Genomic DNA, 6,237 nt, shown 5'->3' with positions numbered 1-6,237 from the left:
ATTGAATCCAAGATTCGGTTCGGGATTTGGCCTTTTTCAGCAGGATTCAGATTCGGCCAAAACCTTCTGAACGGCCGAGCCGAATCTGAATCCTAATTTGCATATGCAAATTAGGGACAGGAATGAAATTGTGGGACTTTTTGTCACAAAACAAGGAAGTAAAAAATGTTTCCCCTTCCCCCCTAATTTGCATATGCGAATTAGGATTCCGATTCAGTTCGGGGGTTCGACTGAATCCAAAATAGTGAATTCCGTGCATCCCTACATAAAAGCCTCACGTTGCATGGACCCTATGGCACATTATTTACATGTAGGGTTGCCACCTGGCCGGTAAAAATGATGGTTGATCCCGATGTTATTAATAGGGAAAAAGATAAATATATAGGAAGGCCAGTATTTTTTTTACAGAAAAGGTGGTAACCCTATTTACATGCAGTCTGTGCAGCAGATTAATTTACTGCAAACCAGCAATGCAGGAGCAGGAGCTTCTGCTGGCAGGTTTTAGGGGGTAAAAATGAAAGCTTTCATCAACCCTCTGTGAGGAACATACGGCAATAACTAATTGGTAACTACTGACCATTTATACAAAGGAAAGCTTTGCCCACCTGGCCATGCAGAAATTTAATGGCAAACATTTCAGCTGAGCAGTCTCGGTGCATGAATCCCAGCGCCAATAGCTTGCGGGGCGGAACTGTAGAAATAGGACGAGCAGTTCAAAGAAAAATCTATACGTGACAATTGATATTGTTCTCTTAAGAAAGTGAATGTGAAGGACACGAGAGCTACTGCCACCAATGATTTAATGTGCTGCCACTTTTGCAATGTTTCTTGCCCATTCTTCGTGCCTGTGTCTGGCGGAAGCAGCGCTGGGTGGCAATGCTGGGTAGAAGTACTGGAACTATGTTGAGGGGAGCCTATGAATACACACATTTCATGAACTATCCTGTAATTGCTTGACCCTCATTGTGCCAGCTTAATAGAAGGGCAAAAGGCCCGCTGATTTACCCAGGGTTCTCTGTGCCTGTGGATGACATTTAACATCTGCCAGTCTCTCACCCATAAGTCCACAATGTGACTCCTTCATTGTCAGCAGCCACCTGTGAGCTCCATTCCTTCTCCCCACTTTGCTCCACTTCATCTGCGCCACATAACGTTTACCAGAGCAGTCCTAAACTGATATTGCTGTGGGGCCCAGAGACTTCTAGTTATACCACTGGACATCAGCAAACTGATTAACCGCAGTGTCCAGTTCTGCAGGCTTCGGCCTTTTTGGCTAAACCAGTTAGCTGAGTTTTGTTTTGGCACATTTGGCACCCCCAATTGCACTTTCCTTCTCCTTTAAGACCCTTTGAGCAGAGTCAGACTGGGCTGTCCAGGGCCCACTGGGACTGCAACTGAAGGACCCTCTTCCCAGTATGGCACTTATCTTACCCTTAATTTGCTGGCTAGCAGGTGGAGCGGGTTGGGTTGCTGGGCCTGGCCCATGAAGGCATCCATGTTTTTTTCCTGTTGTCTCTGCAGCCCAGTCCAACACTGGCTTGGAGATCTTTGGTTAGGACCAGGGCCATATTTATATATAGGTCCCCGAGGGCCTGTGCCTAGGGCGGCCCGGTTTTAGGGTGGCCCTCGAGGTGCCTATTTTTTCATTTTTTTTTCCTTTAAAAAAACCCTGCCCACCCCATGCCAAAGATTTCCATAGGAAATCCAGTGACAAAGCTGAAGGTGTAAGGGGTAGGGGGTCCGAGGAAGAATATAGCCCTGTTAGGACCCCACTTAGCTCATAACAAAGTTAGTTCTTTAGGCATACATTGGGGTGTTAGTCATTCAGCCACATTTCTAAGAATATGTAGGAAAGTAAATAACTGTTCAGCACACCCTAAGTGACCTTCTAGCTGGGCTTTAATAAGTATCTAGGAAAGCAAATAGCTATTATACCCAAATCCCACTCACAGATTTTAGCTTCTTATCATACAAACAATCATATGGCCATATCTCACAACCTGCAACTAACCAGGTCAAATACAGTACAAAATCAGATGATGTTCGGGCCATGACATCAATCATAAGAAAGTTATATCTGACAAATACTAGTGACAGTCACTCCACGCAGAGAAATTATCATTAGCCGACAGAAATCTTCTAACCTATCCGTTCAACTAAATGACTGATCGCCATTGTACGGAAAATGACAATCCGGTCTGAAAATTGTGAAAAGTGATTTTTCATGCAACTTTATCTTTGGGTCTATGGCCAGCTTAACTGGCCTTCAGGTTGAGCTCTCTTGCTACTTCTCCAGGCCCAACAGTTTGGGAACTGGTGCCTGTCTGAAACTGCCTGTCTTTATATGCTCATGTGTGTCAAGATGTATTGAGTATGTATATAAGAAAAAATGGGCACAGGTTAGAGCAGTTATGTGCCAAAACAAATAATGCACATAAGTAACAAAGTCCTGGGGAGAGAAAAGAAAAAGACAAGAAAAAAAGTTCCAGGTACTCCAAAGATTAAATACAATTAGTTTGATACTCCAAGGGTAAAATGCAAATGGCCCACTAGCTCCAACAGGTGTTCCAGGTGGGGTGCTGCCTCCTTAATATGCTGGTCCCCAGCAGGCAAAGTCTACAAATAAAAGAAGGGGCACACTCCCAATCCCATTGTGTAAAATTGTATCAGCAACTTTATTCAAATAAAGCTATATTGCACAATTCCTTGGGGAATAACCGTTCCTCAGAAAAGTCCATCAAATATGCTCCCAACCGAGTGAAAATGACGCCCATAGTCTCTAATGGGTAAAAAAATTTTGTTGTGCATCTGAAAAAATGTCGCCCATAGACTTCAATGCTTTTCAGCAAATCTTTGCCATTTTGCAAATTCCTGGCATAGCAAAACAGGCCAGATTCGCTCATCACAATTCCCAACGCGTTTCGCCATGTCCCTACTTTCTTAAGGGTGGTGGAGTGCTGTATCCAGGTGCTGTAAAAGGTGCTGATACAATTTTAAACAATGGGAGTGCACCCCTTGTTTTATATTTATAAGATGTATTGAGCACCTTGGCTAGCTGTTTCATAAGCAGAACAGGCCAGATACATCAGCTAGTCATGAGGGAGATAGTGATCCACATTGGGCCTTTTTTAGACCTTATTTAGGCTAGGGCGACAAGACACAGAGAATCCTCTGCCCGTTGTTGTTCCTCTTCTGCTGCACTGCCTGCACCTGTAATCATTACCTGCACTCTTCACTCAAGTGCACGCAGAAGTGGTGGATTTCAGTGTGTGGAGAATGGCTGTCATTTGGCCCTAGCCTTAAAGGAGCAGGAAAGTTATTTTTACCCCAAGTAATCGCATTTACCAACCCAGGGCCGTAACTAGGGGTACACAGAAGAGGCAGCTGCCTAGGGCACAACAATTGGGGTGCGCTGGGCAGGTACCTCTTTAGCCTACTCCTAGTCCGAACTCGCCTGTAATTCAGCTTGCGCACTTTGCGAGTCACGTTATTGCATGTTTCCTTGGATGCAAGCATGAACAGTGTTACCATGCATGCTCGTGCGACTGCTTTTCCGTGCACTATGGGGAAAGGGACAAGGGCGAGCTGGCTGGGCTGCCTAGGACGCCCGGCCCACCTCTGTACCTACCTGACACCCTGGGCCGGTGCTCCAATCAGGAGAAAACTGCACAGGCCCAGGGTTATTCTAGCAAACAACATGGAGCTATCATTTTACGGGTCCTTCTTTCTTCAAATTTCCCGGGGGGCAACGCATGTCCTGTAGAAGGAAATAGCTATTTTTTTTCCTTAAAGTTCGGCTTTCCGCTCTATTGCGCATGCGCAGCTGCAAGAGAAAAGGAGAAACCAAAGACGATTGCTCTGTGGTGCTTGCTGGAATAACTTCAGGACGGTGCAGATTTCTGCTGATAGGAGCACTGACCAGGGGTGTCAAAACATTACAGGAATGCACCCTGTGCATTGTCCAACATGTTCTAGAATTTACACAGCAGCTTCCATTAGACCTGCACCCCAGAGAGCTTAGCCACACACACACACACACACTGCAGTGTATTATATAACACTAGTACTGCTTGTGCTGTGCATGGTCACCATGATCTTATCATTGCTGGAATATTAAGAAGGATTAGGAGCATGCATCCATGATTCCAATGTTAGGTATGCAGCGCCTGTATTTCAGGAAAACGGTGTAATTATTTAAGTTGGAATTCATGAGCACATAATTATATCAGTGTGAACTTTTTGATTTATGATGGAGCATACTGTTATCATGTAGGACTGAAGTTTCTTCCCAGTACTGTTATTGTTGCCCTGGCATGTGGCTCACAACTGGATGTAGAAGCCATTCTCTGCTGGTGCTTGCTAAGGCTAGCATGGGGTGGTTCTAGTTCTGCAATTGCCCGAGGACTAAAAAGGTTGTTCATGGACTGATATTTCTTGCTGTATGCAGTACAGTCAAATACCAGGAATAATTGTATAATGTTCTTGGCATAACTTTGCATGCACCCTAACATGGCTGAAAAGCTGTTCCTCCTGTCTTGCAGCACAATATCATCACCCCTTTTTATTTCACACCCATCATACCTTGGCACAAGCAAGTTAGTGCAAGTAAACACTTGTCCGTGGCTCACATAGTTGCACGCCTCTCCAACAGTAGACAGGTTGATGATACTTATCAACATACTGTCTGTCATTGTGTAGACCAGAGGTTTCCAAAACTGTGGGCTAGGCCCTCCTGTTGGGTTTGAAGCAGAGGCTGAGGGGGCTCAACCTGCAGGTCGATAAGGGTGAGATTTGAGGAGAATGTCTATTTGCTCTCCTAGATACACGAGAGTCCAGCTTTGAAGGCCAGTTAGGGTGAGAATTGACTGATACAACAACATTATCCTTAAGCCCAGCTTGGTCAATTTGGAAGAGAACTGGGGTGAACACATATTTGCAATCTTAGATGTTTGTAACTATGGCTAAATGACTGATACAACAACATTATCCTTAAGGTTGGACTTTCAAATAGGGCTTGAACTGAACTGTACTGGTCTAGACTGTGTTTATAAGAGTCAGGTGTCAGCATTTAAACTCACAGATAAAAGTGCCAAGGGCAGAGCTAGGTGATGCTTTAGCATTAATGTGAATATGGCTGAGAGACAGAAGGCAATCATTGTAATCACCCACAAATGATTCTATCCTAATGGCCAGCATACGGGTCTTGTTTTGTTCAGTGTTACGTATTAATGTTCTAGGAACTGCCTATTAAAGTGACCTCTTTCAAAATTCCATCCTTTTGACGTACAGATTACATCTAAAGATAAACACCAGTAGCTGGAACAGGCCCAGAGGTGGAGCAAGAAAACAACCTGTCACAAAGAAACAGGGATTTAGCACATTATTGAAATGTTTCCTGGAAACAGCTTGGTGTTCTCTGCATTCTTTTATCTGACCCTCATTCACATTCCTAACCCAACTCTTGTCATGATCAGAATGAGACCCAGCTTCTATCTAGGACTGATTATGTGTAGATTTACCCCATGTTAATAGGGTGTCGTATGCCTGGAAATGAAAGACAATCGCTCCGTGGTGCTCGCTGGAATAACCCCGGGTCGGTGCAGTTTTCTGTTGATAGGAGCTCCGGCCCAGGGTTTCAAGTAAGTAAATGTGATCACTTGGAGGTGCCTAACTTGTGGCACCCCAAGTAAAAGATTTTTCCTTCGCCTTTAATACCTCCCTGAAGGGTGATGCAATATTCTGCTGCTTAAGTTAACTCAGCAGAGAAAACTCTTACAAGGAAAGAATTGATGTTCTCCCCTTGCAAGGATAATATGGCATTGGATAGGGTAGTTTCTACTTCAGGATGAACAGAACCATTAAGCAAACTGAGCACCTGCCTAGCGCCCATTTATACAAGGCACCCAAGAAAGGCAAAGCCACAAAAGCGATGACATGGACCCAGTTCTGCTGAAAATACACTCTGAAAAAATTCTCCCTTTGCACAATATTGCTTTTGGATTGGACGAGAGGTTTAACTTCAATTCTTCTGTATCCTCCCAGACTAGAATGCAGTTTGTGCATGGAGATATTTTTGCCAAGTACATTGTAAAAAAAAAAAAAAAAAGTGGTATGGGACCCAATACACTACCATGCCTAGGGCCCCCATTCAGTGTTAACCCAACTTTGCACAACAGCATTGATACAAGCAGAACTGGGTCAATGTAACATGGTGAAATGTTATATTACAGTGGACTG

This window comes from Xenopus laevis, chromosome 8S (assembly GCF_017654675.1).
Source record: "Xenopus laevis strain J_2021 chromosome 8S, Xenopus_laevis_v10.1, whole genome shotgun sequence".
Classification (NCBI taxonomy): Eukaryota; Metazoa; Chordata; class Amphibia; order Anura; family Pipidae; genus Xenopus; species Xenopus laevis.
This window is presented reverse-complemented; position numbering follows the sequence as displayed.